The 17,903-nt window shown below is 35.7% G+C and overlaps 1 protein-coding gene across 2 annotated transcripts in view; it reads right to left on the bottom strand.

The window, feature by feature from the left end:
- Positions 1-17,903, bottom strand: part of LOC129754598 (beta-1,3-galactosyltransferase 9) — a 127,362-nt gene that overhangs the window by 83,276 nt on the left and 26,183 nt on the right. For both annotated transcript variants that reach the window (XM_055750745.1, XM_055750744.1), the window contains exon 2: positions 15,666-16,274. The gene's annotated coding sequence lies outside the window, so the exon portion shown is untranslated. The remainder of the gene's footprint in view (positions 1-15,665; positions 16,275-17,903) is intronic.

Here is a 17,903-nt window from a genome sequence, read left to right as displayed (position 1 = left end):
CTGTCGTCCGTCACGTTAAAACTACTGAGAATTTATGGTGTCCCGCACAACTGTTTGATTTTTCTCGTCCTGCACAAAATAATTTTGAATTTCATATAATTCAGGCAGATACTGAGTGAGCTACATTCAGAATGGATCAGTTTGTATCTCACTCATCTCCGATATGCGATGTTTGCTAAACCGATGATTCTGAATGATGCGACTCGGTTTGCATAGCTGATAGGAGCGCTGATCGAGATTGCATACCAGCCAGGCGAAGCAGTTGCGAGAGGCGCTATCCCATTATACAATCTGAATGTTTCCAACAGGAAACGCATCCTGAGTGTTTGTTTTGATTGATTTTCGGAAGACTGACGCTCTGGACTTTGTTGGATTAGTACCAATCCATCGTGTCCTTTGCTTTGAGTAGTGAACTGTTGTCAAATCCGGTCGGTTGATCATACTTGCGAATCATAGACAGCAGGCCACGATTCAGGCTCTTGGACGTAAACAGCTGTTTTCACACTCACATATGGCCTGCCAAACCATCGCTTTTTTAACCGAATTTTTCAGTAAAAATTGATGTCTCCGTCTCGTCAAAACTTTGGCCATCCCGATCAGTGTAATACTGGTCACCCGAAAGTGTTTTGTAATCAAACATGTAATAGGTTTTGTCGTCTAAGATAACGCACATTTAATTTCCACACAGCAATTGATCATATGATTTATGAGCTCTTTGAAGGCGGAATCAGTTTGTTTTAGACTCGACTTCGGCTTCTTCTGCATTTTAAATGTCTTTAGAACCAATCTTACTTTGGCACGATGGACAATGCTGAGAGGAGATCCTCCTTTTTTCGCCACATCTCAAATGAAGCAGTCTGATTGTGGTGACGCATGAATTTCGGGTCCAAAGTTTTGTCCACCGGACCCAGTTTCCACGCGATTGGGGATAGTACACCATTTGTGCAGAATATTTTTGCGCATTTCCGGGAAATGTTTTTTATTTTCACGAAAATTGTGAAAACTGGAGCTCACGATACACCGAGTTTCAAGTTAAACTGTAAACAACAACAAACAGCGGAAATCAGCTGTTTCAACGTCATCCGAATGAGCAGCGGTTGTATCAAATTCATTCTAAACCATAATGACACACCCTTTAGATCACTTATGTAAAGATGACAATCTTTTCGATGTTAAGTAACAAAGTTTATATTATTTACTAGCTGACCCGGTTTGCTTTGCTACGCCTATTAAAATATAAATAATTTTTAATTATTCAAGTTTTAGGTTCTATGGGGCATCATTTTGAATCCAATTACAACATAATTAAAATTTTGAATCTAATTACAACATAATTAAAAAACAACCGCTTCAAAATTCCAATTGCAATATAAAGATGACTTAATCTTACTGTCTGAAATTTTATCTTTCAATTTGTTTAAAAAATCTAAAATTTTTACTCTGATTTTAGAAGCTTCATTAGTTATGAATTACGACAAAATGTATGTTTTACTGATATAAATTTCCAATCTTCTTTCCCTTCCAACGCGGGAAATACTAACGAACAAACCATAGAAATTTGGCTCAATTTGTTTGATAGAAGTTCTCGAGTTATGTCGAAAAAAAGATGAATTGAACCTTTCTCTTTCTTCCCGACGCCCTGAAAAGGGAGGGTCTCAAAATATTCGCACAATCAACCTATTTATATAAGGCATCTTTTGCTTGATATTTTTTCGAGTCATGCTAAAAAACTGGTAAGGCAGCCTCCCATGTCTTCTTCCAGCAGTGGGGTTCTCTAATAAACATACCCATTTTTTTCGTACCCAAAAACCCTTTCATATAAAATTTAGTTCTTTTGGTCGATAAGTTCAAAAATTCAACAGCGAAATGGATGGAGATTTTTTTTCCAAGTAAAATGTTTAGTTCAAGAAATAAATTCAACGTAGTAACGTGAAACGACTTCATTTTAAAAGGTGTTTAAAAACAAAATGTCAGAAAATTGGCTCGGCTCCGGTGCGGTATTTAGCCCACCTTAGTCACTCTAGGCCAAAGACATTTAATTCGACGACACTACATAACGTTCACGAATTGAAACTTATTTTTAATTGACAATTTCGATTTACAATTTAATAAACCTTTTGTATTCAAACTCGAATCTTGACACATAAAAACACTACCCTTTCTACAAGACTGCTTTTTTACATAAGTTTATCTAGTTAAACATGTTCCATTACTTCATTACTTATCATATTGATAATATAAAAAAATCGTCTATATCATTACAAATTTCATGCTGATATGAAATATTTTCAACAAAGCAAATTCAGCCTTAATTTTATTTTGTGTTTCTTGATCTACTAAATGTTCAACTCCACATTCAAAAGTGTTTTGATGAATTACACTAGGCTACAATTCACATTTTTCTGAGGTGAGAAATAAGGAGCTAATTTTGATTACTTTGGGTGCCCTTAAATTTTTGGAAATAGGTCAAAATTATTTAAGATAAATCTGCATTTCTGGGATAAAACTTCTATAATTCTTCTGATATAACTTCTATAATATAGTAAAGAAAAAGTTTTTATCAAAATTTCCCATGATCGCAAGTAGTTTTGACTTCTGCGAAAAAAAATAGAAATTTTATATTTGTTTTCTTTTCCCAGCGAATTTCTAAATATTTAAGTAATAACTATTTTTCCCAATATTTTTGAAAGCAAAAATCAATTCGTTTTTCAGACTTGACCTAATTTATCAAATAAAATAAAAGCTTTTTTTTATTTTTTTTAATAATGTCTGAAATATTTACTCCAAATTTTAACTTAAGAATTAAGTTAAAACTTAAGAATTTTACTTTTTCAGTTCATTCATCGTCATCATAATCATCATCATCAAAATTATATTCATAAATCGAATGAAGCATAATAAACAAATTCAAGATCAGTTTATTTTCTTTCATGTAGAACTGTTAGTTCATCAGTGCTTGATTTCACTCGATGATGATTCATTTCAAAACGTATAATCTTCATACCACCAGAAGAAGAGGTGATAGATAAAACCTGAAAAAAAAAGTTCAGGACGCCTAAATCTAACATAGGCACCAAATTGCTGTCTCTTGGGTTATCAATTAAGTTCCATAAAAAAGGTTTTAAAAAGAAGAGACGTTTTTATAGTAAAAACTCTTTTAAAATGTTAAATCTTATTGTATTTATTTTTATGTTTAAATGTATATTGATTTTATTCACCGTTAGTTATTAAAAATTTAAAAAAAGTTAGAAGAATTGAATAGATATTCAAAATGAGCAAGTATAATTTTATTAGAAGCATTTTTGTGCCATAAAATTGTTTCTCATGGAATAAATTTTCATTTTCATTACCTTGAAATGTTTCTCTTAAAAGAACATTACTTTTAACGATAAGGCCGATAAATTAAATCAACATTTTATATTTTTTTTCAAATAAATTTTTCAAATTTTATAGTCAAACTAAAAAAAAAATTTAAATATTTTCCATAAGTTTGCCTATTATGCCTATGTTTACCTATAACCCAAAAACGAAAAACGATTCTAAGAAGCTAATTTAAAGCTAAATTTTAATGTGTAATGTTAGCTAAATTAGTATTTGCATTGTGCTTTCATTTTTTTACAACAAAACTTGGAATTCCTTATTTTTATTTTTATCAGTTTCGTATTTGATCATTCAAGGAATCAACCATTTCTTAACCTGTACTTTGTCAATGATGATAAATTGAACATGTTTTATTTTAAATATTAAAACTATTTTTGTTAACTTCAAACAATCAAACAATTTAAATATAATAAAAAATTTAATGTCTGTGATCCCTGATACTCTAGATTTTTTTTTTCAAATTAAATTCAATCGTCATAAATTATTTCAAGTTCAAAATGGATATGCTTTTCCTTATCTAAAATACACTTTTCAAATCGTGATCGAATATATTTTCAAATTCAAAAAGATACAGAGGATTTTTTAAACAACTCTCCAGTTGAAAATAAAGAAACGAAATGTAATTTAAAATGACAACTAATTTTGCTGAAAAAAAAAAACATCTTTGCTAATTTCTTACCTGATTATCGTGTGCTAAGTTTAAAAATCTGGTTTTATTTGAAATTTTAATTCGCATTCGTTTTCTTGTGTTTCGAAAATATTGACTTAATATTTCTAGTTTCGAATAAGGATCATCTTTTTGAATAATTTATTTATTACTTACAGGAACTAACATTGATGTGAAACTTAGATTCTGATTTATTTTGAATCGCATTAGTGTAACTTATAATTATCCGAATTTGCGTAAAGGTTATGCATGAGTAAGAAAATGGTTTAGAAATCAATGCAATATCCTTATTTATTGTGCATTTTTTTATATTGTTTTTATTTCTAGCTAAAATTGAATTTCGATAATCACCCCCAAGGACGAGTCCTTCGCACGGGCCTGCGAAAGGGTATCGTACCCAAATACCTTCCCATGAAATACTTGATTCCATTTGCGTGCTTTGTTAGCATAAATTGGGAACTTATACTACCAAAATTGAATTGGAGTCCCCTCCCATTTTCTTATGTACTAACTCGTTGGAACGAGGGTGGTGTCTCAGATAATCATAGAAACATTTCTTGTACCCAAATAATTCCCCATGCCAAATTTGGTTCCATTCGCTTCATTAATTCTCAAGTTATTCAATCATGTTTCTATTGTTTGGGAGACTCCCTCTCCCCATCTAGATTTAGGGAGGGATTTCGAACTATTATAGGAATCTTTCTCGGCCTCAAAAGCTCCTCTCTGTCAAATTTCGCGCAAATTGGTTCACCGGTTTCCAAATCTATAGGGAACAGGTAGACAGACAGAAATTCATTTTTATACAGGGTGACAAATAAGTTTCTGTACTTTTTATAAATAAGTACTTCAACAACCTAGAACTTTTTTCATATAAAATCGAATCAACCAAACAATCGTAGTATTCTTTGGAATCTCGGTTAGCAGGTTGAACCGAAATAAATACATTTTTTCAGTAAGTATTGAACATGCCTTCGACGCTGCTCGCTACTAAAACTCTTCACAGCGTTTTCGTTACCAAAGTCAAGATTTTTGAAACCATCACCAATTGCTCAAGGAGAGTCAGCAGGAGTTTCCTAGAGCAAAACAAATTTTCTCAAAAAAATTCCGGACTCCGGAACCTGAGTCCCTGTAAGGATCTCTGTGCTGTTTTTCGAGTGTAACTTCAAGACCAATACTACTTAGTACTCAGCAACGGATGCTCCGTGACGTACTGAAGCCGTGCACAGCTTGAAGCAGCTTGACAAATTCTAAAAATCGAGCAAATGTCATCTGTAAAAAGGTGATATTTTTCGCTTTTTTAGGCTTTAGGGTCAAGAACACTCGCCTGCCAAACTCACAGGTCTCTACTAAAAGGAACGTCTCATGCCTCTCATTGTAGGAAACACTCTCAGCTTCACGGTGTGGTCGCAACTGACTGAAGGAATGTATTGGTTCAAGGTTCCATAGAACGTTGCTTGTTATTCAAGTGGTTCGATTTGATTAATTACTAAGCAAACGGGGTTACGGTTTCCGAGCATTTTTCAAAAGTACGGAAACTTTATTGTCACCGCGAGTCAAACCGCGAGACGAGATCTTTCAAGCGTTTATTAGGAATCTGTGGGTTTTACCAGCGCGTCCAATCCGTGCAACTGGAACGCATGTTTGATTTAGTGTCATTGGAAATCAGCTTTTTAGCACCCGCGCTTGGTGCAGGTTCTCAAATCGTTCAGGTTGGTAGAGCACGATTGTAGGGCTTTTTTTAGATTGGTTGACTATTTATAAATTAATAAAAGTTACTTTGTTTAAACAACATTTCGAACAGTTTTCGTAAACTCAGTGAGTGATGATCACACGTTTTGAGCGTTGCTTATCCTTCAGAACAGATAGCTAAATACCTCGTTTCAAGGTTCCATGGCTATGCGGGTTTACGAAACTCGATGGTACATTTAGGTAAACATATACTGTGTTGAGCTTAATTTTCATTTAAACGAATAAAAAACAATCCACTTTAATTATAAAACACATTTTGGGTTGGGCTTCAAACATATTTTGATTTTATAATCTAGAGATATGTAAAATCAGGACCAATGATCGATGAACCAACGATTAAATGGTGCAAAATGACATAATTAAGTTTAACTTGTCTTAGTTGCGATACTCACAAGGTTTGATAGCGCTACGTTTTAAATTATATGCACCACGCAAATAAATAATACCCGCTCAATCAATTGGAAACCAACCGGATGCCAGAATTGTGCTACCTTTGGCTGACTTTGGGTAAAAAATGTTCGCTGACTACCCATTCGAATAACTCGTAAAAACGCAATTATCAACCATTGCCGGGGCTTGTTTGTACCTAATTAGATTCTTTAATTTGGCTTGAAGCATGGAACAGTTAACTTTGTTACACTTTTTAACGTGTTAGCACAGCAGTTCACCGCAGAATGTGAAGTTGAATAGAAAAAAAAACGTTGCCGCAAAACTGGTGAAATAAAATTTATGTTTCTCTCGGTTGCGAGACGTTGGCAGTTGCATGCGGACCCAAGAGCTATATATACCTTCTTTGTGACTATTAAGTAGTGACTTTACCAGAAAAAACATCAATTTACCACAAGGTAGTGGTGCGAAACGCAACCGAATCCTTAACACGTACCATGGAAATGCGGTTCTAATCATTTATAAACAAATTTTTTTTTGTATTTTTTAAAGGAATACTAGACACAACTTAAAAATTAAATCTGATGTAAAGATTAGCTAAACAATATTGTGTTGTATTGCCACACTTTTCGGTGCATTTTTATCAGAACAATTTGTTGATAAAATTTGTAACGGTCGCCATGAAAAAAAGATAATAGCCATATACAATCTGATACATTTTTCACATAAAATTGAATCAACTAAAAATAAATTTATCACGGTCGCCATGAAAAACTACTACCACAAAACGTGCGAGCATTTTCCAAAAATTCATTGATTTGTTTTTTTTTTCAAATAAATTAAGATATTCCTTAAATATCACACCTTTCGAAGGCGTTTAGTCTAATTTAGTCCAATGCAAAAATAACAATCTTAGAAATGGTGCAGAAAACCCCGCAGGACATCAATGTAAAAGGTTGGCCCACAATCGCCCGGAAACCGTCTCCCGTTTAGAAACTGTGAAACCATTTACCAATATGTAAGCTAAAAATACAGCACCCCACGTTGATAGTGTTGTTCGGTAATTCAGAAACAGCAAAAGTATTTCCATCTCCAGCAGCGCCAAACGACGGCAGTCCGACGACGATTTATAATGCTGGTGCACCATCCACCCGCCCCCCTTCAAGGAAGAAGACAACGACGACGATTTCTACCGGAGGGAGCCAACCAGCAAGAATTGTGTTGTATTAGTTTGGTTGATGAGCTAAATTTATAGACGAAGACGACAACGACAAAGACGACGACGCGTTGGGTAACCTGTTGACTGTCATCACGACCGATGTCGTCGAGGTGAAAAACATCTTCTCCCCTTGAACGTTTTACGAAATTGTTGATTCAGTCAATTATGACAATCAGACCTGTTCGATTACCTACCAGTTACCATCAGTTCGAGTGAATTGATGGAATTTTATCAGAACATACGCGAGACGGTGGTGTTCTCGGATTGATTGCGTTAGATTCGGGGGCAAGGAAATTCGATAAAGGTCAATTTGCCAATGGAACGATAAAGTCTGAATTGAAACACCTGCTACATCGATCGATAGAGCACTTACTTTTGAAAGTGACATGCGAACATCGAAAATCACTCTCTTTGTATCTATTGGCTTTTGAACAGCTGTTAAACAGTTTAAGATGTAAAAAGTTCATATTCACAGTGCAAGGTGTAATAATTATTTAAGGCTCAATTATTTGAAACCTGTAACTTCATATGAATATGATATTCTTGTAATTATGATTAACCGGGAAAGTCGGGTTGCGTCTTTGATTCACAACACAACACCCGACCTGGTGGGGTTAAAAAATCGCGAAATCGTTAAAAATGGTCAAATCAACCGTGTGCAGCGTTCTCAAACGTTTCCGTGAGATGCATACTATCGATCGGCAGGTTCATACCAAGCGTCATAGTAGAATTAAGGATCGGAAACTGCATTTGAAGGTGTTGAGAACGATCAAGGCAAACACAGGGTAGTCGGACTACGACATCGCCAAGAAATTCAACGCAACTAAACCGGACATTGAAGCAAAATTTAGTAGCCAAAGGACGTACCTGAAAGTTATACATACAACAAGATTCCAACGAAGTACGACGGATGCATCCTCATGGATGACGAAACGTACGTTAAGATGGATTTTGGGCAGCTTTCTGGCCAAAAATTTTATAAAGCCACTGCAGTGGTGTACTGCACTGGTCGGGGTGATGTTCCCGGCAAGTTCGAATTCGTTTTTGTTGACAAGTTTGCAAGTTTGATCTGGCAAGGTATTTGCAGCTGCGGACGAAAAACCCCGGTTCTTGTGAAAACAAGACCATGGACTCCGAAATGTACAAGGAAGAGTGCCTGAAAACGTTTTTTTACGTACATTAGATCTTACAAAGGACCAGTAAAGTTTTCGCCAGATTTGGCAAGCTGCCACTACAGCAAAGAAGTACTACAGTGGTATCGGGCCAACTGGTGGATTTTGTCGCAAAGAACATCAACCCACCCAACTGCCCTCAATTCCGCCCTATCGAAAAATTTTGGGTAATTGTCAAGCAGAAGATGAAGAAGAATGGTGGGACGACTCGGGATGGAACAGAGATGAAGAGATTGTGGAACAAAATGGCCGCTGAGGTCAGCGAATAGGGTGTCCAAACTATAATGGGTGGTACTCGATGAAAAGTTAGAAAATTCATCAAAACAACATCGAATCATTTTTTATTTATTTTTCCTTTAAAGTGCAATAAAAACCCTACATTTTGATTACAAAACATTTTCATTTCGTTTATATAGCTCCGAGATAGACCCGTTTTAATGCGTCCAGATTTGCCGTGATCCATGCTTTATCAGGCCGAATGGGTTATTTTGCCGACGGTTATCCAGCCGGAGACTGTTAGGCCTAAAGGACATAAAGCCGAAAGGATGATATGCCGAATGGTCTTCAGGCTGAACGGTCGCTAAGCCGAATAGACCTAAGGCCGAATGTTCTTCAAAGTTTGGCTGAGAGACCGTAAGCCTGAGCATCTAATCGGCCAAGCATCCATTCTAACTTACATCGGCCTAGTGACCATTCGGCCTAAAGACCATTCTGCTTAACCATTTTTTGTTTTTTTTTTTGTGATGGTCCCACAGGCCCATTTGGTTCCTTCCTCCACCCCATACGCCTCTTTGTGAGTAGGAGAGAATATTTATCCTCTGGATAATTATGTTTACATTATTTGATCAATTTCTGTACGACTTGTTCGTCTTACTTCTGCGTATGTCCATCACCGTACAATTTTTCTATCTGATATTTCGCCAGATCTTCATCACATCCATATGATTCTTTCTAGGATTGGTCATTGTTTTAGATTGACGGTTTAACGTTTTGTATTGTCAGTTTCTTAAAGACATTTAGGTTCGAACTTCCTTCGATTTTCAGCGGGAGGTTATTATACATCTACAGTTCGTTGTAGAAAACAGAACGTTTGGTATCTATGTATATCGATTCTATACTGCAGTCATCCGCAAATAGTTTGAGACGACCGTATTGTAAACATTTTATCATGTCATTGATGTACAAGATGAATAACAAGGGACCCAACTCACTACCTTGGGGGACAGCTAAATTATTTTCTCTATATCGTGAATAAGATGATCCATATTTTGTTTTTTTGAATTCTGTTCTCCGAATAGTTCTTAAACCAGTGAAGAACAGTACCATCGATACCAACTCTTACCAACAAATCCATTAAAAGCAACCGATCAATAGTTTCAAATGCTCTCTTGAAATCAAGAAACACAGCAACAGTGTATTTACCATTTTCAATGTTGATCTTCCAAAAACGAAGTAATAAATTCACTGCAGATTTGGTTGAGTGTTGCCTCCTGAATCCAGATTGTTCGGCGATAAGTATATCTTCGGACTCAATGAATCGAAAAAACTACCTTTCAACTGCTAACTGTAGCACCTTTTCTTGGATTTCCAACATTTTCATAGGACGGTATAGTGATGCCTCTCGCGCATTCTTCTCTTTTTCAATATTCCTATTGAACTGTTGAATATTTCCACGAAACTGGAACTATCCCTGATCGGAGACTTGTGTTTATAACATCTCGTAACGGATTTGCTAAGACAAAGTATCTTCGAAGACTTTCAGAGAAACATTTTCAAGGCCCGCAGTGGGTTTCATATTGTTCACTATTCCATCGAACTCTTGACCTTGACTACTTATTGCTTCAAATGTGCGAAATTTTCCGCATTCGGCCTGACGACCATTCGGCCTAACATGCTGATAAGCATTAATATGTCTTATCAGCCTAGCGTTCATTAGGCTTGATGAACATTCGGCCAAGTGAACTTTCGGCCTAACCACCATTCGGCCTTATTCGGTCTAACCTCTTTCGGCCGAAGCTCTGGGCCCCCACTGTTTGTAGGTTGCCGAAAATAAGATTTTCATATGAATTTGTATTGCCATTTTTCGAAAGTTGATAAATTTCGTTCTAAATTGAAAAAAAAAAGTTTAAAAAAAGCAGCGCATGATGGAAAACACAAATAACAACGCTTGATCTGTAGGTATATCGGTGGCTATCAAACTGCTTTCGTTTGAAAATATATTTTATCTAAAGCACATCTATTCTTTATATTAAATGCTTTTAATATAATAATTTCCGTTTGTTCGTTTGATTGTGTGTTTGTCTTGAATATGCTCAGCCTCAGACTTATGAGAGCTGAAATTTGGCATGCGTGCATATTGGGATCAGGGTTCGGTAAAAGCGGTCGTCCATATTTATTATTGACAGTTTTTACGATATCGGCGAGATTGTGCATCAGATTGAAATGGAATTTTGTACAAGGAAGTTTTGAGGAACGGAATTATTATAGGTATCCAATTTTGGATCGGGGTACGGAAAAAGGACTCGTCCCTATGAATTGATAACTGTTTTCGTGATATAGTCGTGGTTGTGAGTTGTGGGTTGGAACGAAAATTTGTACATAGGAAATTTACAGCACAGGCAAATGATTTAAGGTGTCAAATATTGAGCAAGAGGTCGGCAAAATTGGTCGTCCATATTATTGTTGAATGCTTTTGCAAAAATGACTTAATTATGCACCGCATCGAGACGAAAATTCATACACGGGAGTTTTACAGAACAGGCAATTGATTCCTGATTTCAAATTTTATATAGGTCGACAGGAAGAAGGGGTCGTTCATAGCATAGCATAGCATAGCATTGGGTGACTACACACATCTTGCATTGGCTGATACACGAGGTACAACTAACAATCAAATCCAACACAAGATGCCAAAATAAGTACCTGGATTCAGTACTTATTTCAAGTGTTGTTATTGAGAATCAATTTGATACCAAAATGCACACCGTGGCAAGTCAATGTCAAGTTCACTAAGCTGATGGTAATTCCGTAGTTGAAGAAAAACGTTTCTTCAGCACTCTGCTTGCATAAACATAAAATCGTAACAGCCCACGACCTCTCAATGCATTTTTTACCACAATCACACAAATAACGTTACTAATATATGTTTATGATAATGTTTACTTCTTGAATCAAAATAAATTTGATTGAATTCTTGATTAAATCCGGTTTATATTCCTTCACATTTTACAATATCCCGATATGAATCCCGACGCCTTTTCCATGAAATGCCAGTGGGAATTGTTCATAGAGGTAAAGAAACCAAAATAAAAGATTCAAGAAGCCAAATTCCAAATGAAAAGGTGCAAACTCCAGGAACCAACAATTGTTTTAATTATATTTAAAACTAGCTGATCCCATACGAACTCCGTTTCGCCTTTAACTTGGAATATGTCATGAACTGTTTGTATGAAAGTCATTTGCCAAGCATTTATCAGATGTACTTCCGAATTCATTGTTAAGTAATAATTGCAAAAATATTGGGATCACTTTTTCTGTCGTCTGCTACTAAATTTTAAATCAGGGATCAATTTTCCGTCCAAACACCCCCGTGTATAAATTTCAACTCGATCGTTGCATAACAACGCAATTATTGCCAAAAAGTTAAACACCTTGCGGTGGCCTCTTATACAATCTTTGATACCTGAAATCGATTACCCGTCCCTCAAAACTCCCGTGTGCAAATTTTCAAAGCAATCCATTGCATAATAACGTCAATATTGCAAAAACAGTGAAAAATTAATTTATATGTACGACCCCTTTCGTCGACCCCTGGCAAAACATTTGACATCTGGAATCGATTGCTCGTCCCTGAAAACTACCGTGTGCAAATTTTCATCCCAATCCGATGTATAATAAAGAAAATATCGCAAAAATATTGAAAAGTTAATAAGGACGACCCTCTTTGCCGGCCCCTTACACTAAATTTAGTACCTGAAATCGATTGACCGTCCCTCAAAACTATCGTGTAGCAATTTTCATCTGAATCCGATGTATAATAACGACAATATCACATTAACAGTGAATAGTTAATATGGACGAGTGAAATCAATTGTTTGTCCCTAATAACTCCTATGTGCGAATTGTCATCCCAATTCGATGTATAAAAAAGTCATTATAACCAAGATATTGAAAAGTTAATATGGACGACCCCTTTTGCCGGCACCTTACACTGAATTTTATACCTCAAATCGATTGCACGTCACTCAAAACTATCGTGTACCAATTTTCATCTGAATAGGATGTATAATAACGTCAGTATCGTAAAAACAGCAAACAGTTAATATGGACGACCCCTTTGGCCGACCCCTTACACAAAATTTGACACCTGAAATCGATTGCTTGTCTTTTAAAACACTCATGTGCAAATTTTCAACACAATCCGACAAAAAATGATGTCAATATCGCGAAAACAATATTTGTCTTGTATGGACGACCCCCTTCAGAAGGGGTCATCCAAAAATCTGAAAACATTTTTCATCTTTTTTAGTTCCATAAGCATCCATGCCAAATTTCAGACCTCTAGCTCTTAAGACGGCTGAGCCTATAGAGGAGAAACAAACAAATAAACAAACAAACAAACATACAGAAATTGCTTTTTATATATATAGATATATGTGTAATCATGGAACGAACTCACCGAATGTAGGAGAGTGCATTTCTGTAGATTTGTTTTTTTTCTAGTCGGCTCCTAATAATTTCTTTCACTGTTTTAATGCTTGAGGCTCGGTATATTCCTTCCCCCGAGGAAGACATTATCACTATTGATTATCACTTGTACGGAATATCGGCCGGCAATTCAATTTGCAAAGTTTCACGGTTTTAAACGATTTATACTTCATAAATATTAAGAAATACAATTTCCACCGACAAAGAGAAAAAAAAAACATGTGCGCTGCCATCTCGTCGTGGCCTGCTCAGATCTTTGACCGAATTTATTCACTGACAGGAAGAAGGGGTCGTTCATATTAACTTATGCATGTTTTAGCAATAATTTAGCAACTGAATAAAACAAAAATTCGTACACAGGTATTCATTTTGACGATCAATCAATTTCTTATTTTGAATTTCAGGTTGATATTCAAGCAAAAGTGCCATTTAAATACTGTTTGATATTCTATGCAATATTGTCGTAAAAATGCACCCCAATTTTCATTCAAACACAAATTTCTCATCACATGTTTAAGTCAAAAGCGAAACGAAGTACGTACGGGATTAGCTACCTAGATCGGTAGCGATTGTACCACCGGACCGATTGCTGTTTTAACTCAAAATCGGTCAGTTTTTTTTGACAGGGCTTACGTCGTCCGAAAAAGTGTTCCATTTTTGCGCGATCTCGGACCAAAACAGTATCCGATTTCGGACCGATTCTCCTGATGAACGGATTACCATCCTATTTTACGATCTGGATAGTTCGATATGAAGATTGAACACTATTTTTTGATGATAGTTTTCTAGTTTTGAGCAACAGAAATAAAGATTTGTCGAAAAGTAGATTTTTTACCCGTAAAATATAAAATTTTCGATATTTCCTGCTTGTTTTGTATATTGTTCATTGTTCATCAAATGTTATTGAATTCAAGGATAAGATTTTTTTTTTCAAACTGCAGTTTTTGTATTGATTAAAAGTTTCAAAACAAAGTTTTTACTTACTTATTTCTAATACTTCTCGATGTTCTCGTTTTTGACATTCAACTCTAGTTTTCGACACCAAAAGTTTGAGTATTCGATAAGAGTATTTCCACCTTCTTTGTTTGCTAAGGAATATGAATTTTGCATAATGGAATTGCATGTCTTCTTCGAGGCGTTTTAAGGTCATAAAAAAAATAGATTTATGTAATTCAGTGCTGAAAACTGAACTTTTCGACTCTGAAAACGGTATTAATTAATTAATTAAGAATCTTAATCAAGAAAACGGTATCGAAAGGTGTTGTTTTTATACGGTTTTTTCTTTGCAAAAGTACAATCTACAACTTACTAGATAAAAAAACTTTCAGAAAAAACTGCATGGTCGTCCACATGGGGTTATTTGTCAAAATGCGCTTCGTGTAGGTTGATTAATGGAATACAAGCGAATTTTCCGAATTTTGTATCTAGTTAGTTGCAAAATTCGATTTTCTCAGCACTCGACGTAATTATAAAATGCGGCAAACCTTGTTTAACAATTTAAGACTCGTGCTAAAAAATCAATTCTTTTAAACTTATTGCATTAATAACTATTCTGGTTTATGTATCCAACGTTAGCAGAAAAATAGATTTTTTTTATTTCATTTTCTACAGTCAACTAAATTTAAAAACAGCTAAAAAAGATTTTTTTTTTCGAAAACTTACTCCTTTCGGAAATGAGGTTCGTCTTATTTTTGAAACCGTCACATTTTTTTAATTGTAGCATCTTAAGGGTTTACGGTCTCCAATCGAGTTGTTCTTTTAATTTTCGGCATTAAGATGCATTTCAAGAAATTGATTACAGCGCAAAACTGAGGCTGTAGGATTTTCAAACGAAAATGTATCTTTTCCATACAAACTTATACTTTGCTACAGCCCATGTAAAATCCTAGAGCCACCAAAATTTTCACAGTTGTTTCCCTTACTTACTTAATAAGCATTTGATACTATTTATGGTCCCAACTGGACCAGTCTAATATACTTATGTATTCGTTTCAGCACTGTTATCACGACAAAAGTTGGTGAGGTTTGACGTCATGAAAATCGGTAATCCACGTATCATATTTTAATTGAAAGCAGTTTGCGAACAATATGTTACATTTGCTCCCTCATCGAAGATCAATTCGCAAGAAAGCAAATCGACGATCCAACGGAATTACCGGAAACCTTACTAAATTTGCATATTGCTTTCATTGAATCATGTGCCATTCTACGAATTATAAAACAAACCATTGACTTAGTCATCATTTTTGGAGAATTCGTCTACCTATGTTCCATTGAGATTAGCTGAACGATTGAATACCATCGATGCCAGTATTTCCATATATGGTATCAGAAGCTGACAGTGTTAAAGTTATTTTGAGTCTTAAATTATAAACGAACTAACCTAGAAGCGAAGTGACTACGGTGTTCTCCAAGGTTATACTATGTTGGTGCTCTAGGGGTTCTTCGGGTGCGATGGAACTGGACAGGTCCTCGTCGGATTGCAATTCGTATCATCCAAACACAACGGCTTCAGGTTGGTACCAAAAAAATAACGGGTGATTGTAGAAGACGGCGGTCGACCACAACACAACACACAGCGGCAATCAATTACGGAGTCACCACTTTATAATCAGCTTTTTTATTTTTTCAAATAACAAACCCCAACTCGATCGTCACCGATCCGAAACTATCCACAAGATCTTCTTCTCCTTACGGTACCGCTTCTTGCTGTCGTAGGCCAAGAAGTCGCAGAAAAACCCCTCGGTCGTAAAGTTGAAACACTGGCACAAAAACTTAGCGCTAAGGCCAACACCAGCCAACGAGACCGGAACGCATTTCACCCCCTAATAAAAACGTTTCGCTTCGCGAATCTTCAGCTCCTTCTACTGACGACTGACCGCCGCCCATCGGATCGGTTCCATAATCGGCTTTCTGATTAGCGACGACTTGAAAGTCAACCCACTGATTTTTTAGGCAATCCGCGCCGTGGTTTCAAACATTAGAGTGAAATCTGTGGGGAAAAAAAGAAAAAATATGTGAATAAATTTGTTTCGCTTTTTCGTTTCTTCCGGAAAAGGTGATTCAGCATTCAATGGAGTCCAGTTCAGAAATACAGTCGTAAATCATAAAAAGTTTATCGAAAAAAAAAAATGGAAACTGCCCGACAGTTAAATAATTATTTCCATTCATACATGCAATCTATACAAACTAAAAAATCATCTTTAAATCAACATATTTTCCAACATAATTTTCCAATTAAAAAATAAGAGTATCTTCTATTTAAAAACTCTGGGCCGCGTGAAACCCGGAAATAATCGCATGCTAAGCGCGAAAGATGTTCACAAACGTTGTTCCGGCGTTTTCCCACGCCGACGATTAAGTGTTTCTGCGATATGAAACGATAAGTGGGCAATCGAAATCGAACACCCCAATGGTAAACAGAACCGCTTATCACTGTTCAATCATTGAAGTGTTTACAGAAGCCGCGGCTGCCGAGATTTACTGCGGCCGGCAATCGCTGCCAGTCAGTCTGCCCGGTAATTTAATAGCTGTACTAAAATTGATAAACTGTATGTTTGATTGATAGTTAAGATAACATGTACAGAATTTGTTTCCACTTAGTTGGTACAGCCTAATTGATGTTTAGATATTCGAAAGTCAATCTGTCTCTTCCAGCTGTATTTTAATGGTAATATTTTTCGCGAATTTCTTTCAATCATTGGTGAATGTTTAGCAAAGCCTAAAATTAACAAACAAATCCTAGACTAGAGACAGAGGAGGGTGGCCTGACAAGTCTTACATTGATTATATGCAACTGAGGAGTTTCGCGGTAATCTCTCAAGTCTATGCAGTAGACTGAGTCGATTTGGGGTAATTTTTTAATTTCTCAAACCCTGGAAGCATAAAAGATTAGTTTTCGTTCAAAACTCATCCATGATTTTTTGCAGAATTTTTAAGCAACGTTTACATGAGTAAATTTGAACTTTTATGTTTGTAAGGAAAATTGAATATTTTGTACTGAAAAATCAACATCTTTTTGGTTTCTACTGTGGAGCCGAGCCTGCTAATGGTTTTCGTGCCAATTTACATATAAATTGTCTTAAGGAACAACTTTGTCGAAGATCGTAACTTCGTATCTAATAAAGCAAAAAAGTTATTAACTGTTTAACAGGGGTCTTTTGGCTTTGAAAAACAATAAATTCAATTGACAACACTGCTGATGCCTCGCGACTCATTGCATGAAAAGTGGTCATGCAATACCTCTCTAGGCACCCAGCAGTGATGTCAAATGAATTGATTGTTTTTCAATGCCAAAAGACATGCACACATGAAACACCTAATAACTTATTTGGTTCAAGACCGATACGAAGTTACGGAAAATTTTCTTTTGAGGATTTATAAATTGGCACCAAAAATCAAAACCATGATGTTGATTTTTCAGTACAAAATATTTAATTTTCCCATACAAACATAAAAGTTTAATTTTACTCATGGAAACGTTACCTTAAAATTCTGCAAAAATCATGCATGGGTTTTGAACCGAAACGAAGCTTTTCATACACCAGGGTTTGAGAAATTTAAAAATGACCTTATATCAACAGTTTAAAAATTATCTAATATGATGAAAATCCCATAAAAT

This window comes from Uranotaenia lowii, chromosome 3 (genome assembly GCF_029784155.1).
Source record: "Uranotaenia lowii strain MFRU-FL chromosome 3, ASM2978415v1, whole genome shotgun sequence".
NCBI lineage: Eukaryota > Metazoa > Arthropoda > Insecta > Diptera > Culicidae > Uranotaenia > Uranotaenia lowii.
Note: the sequence above shows the minus strand (reverse complement) of the source record. Positions and strands in the feature narration are given on the sequence as shown.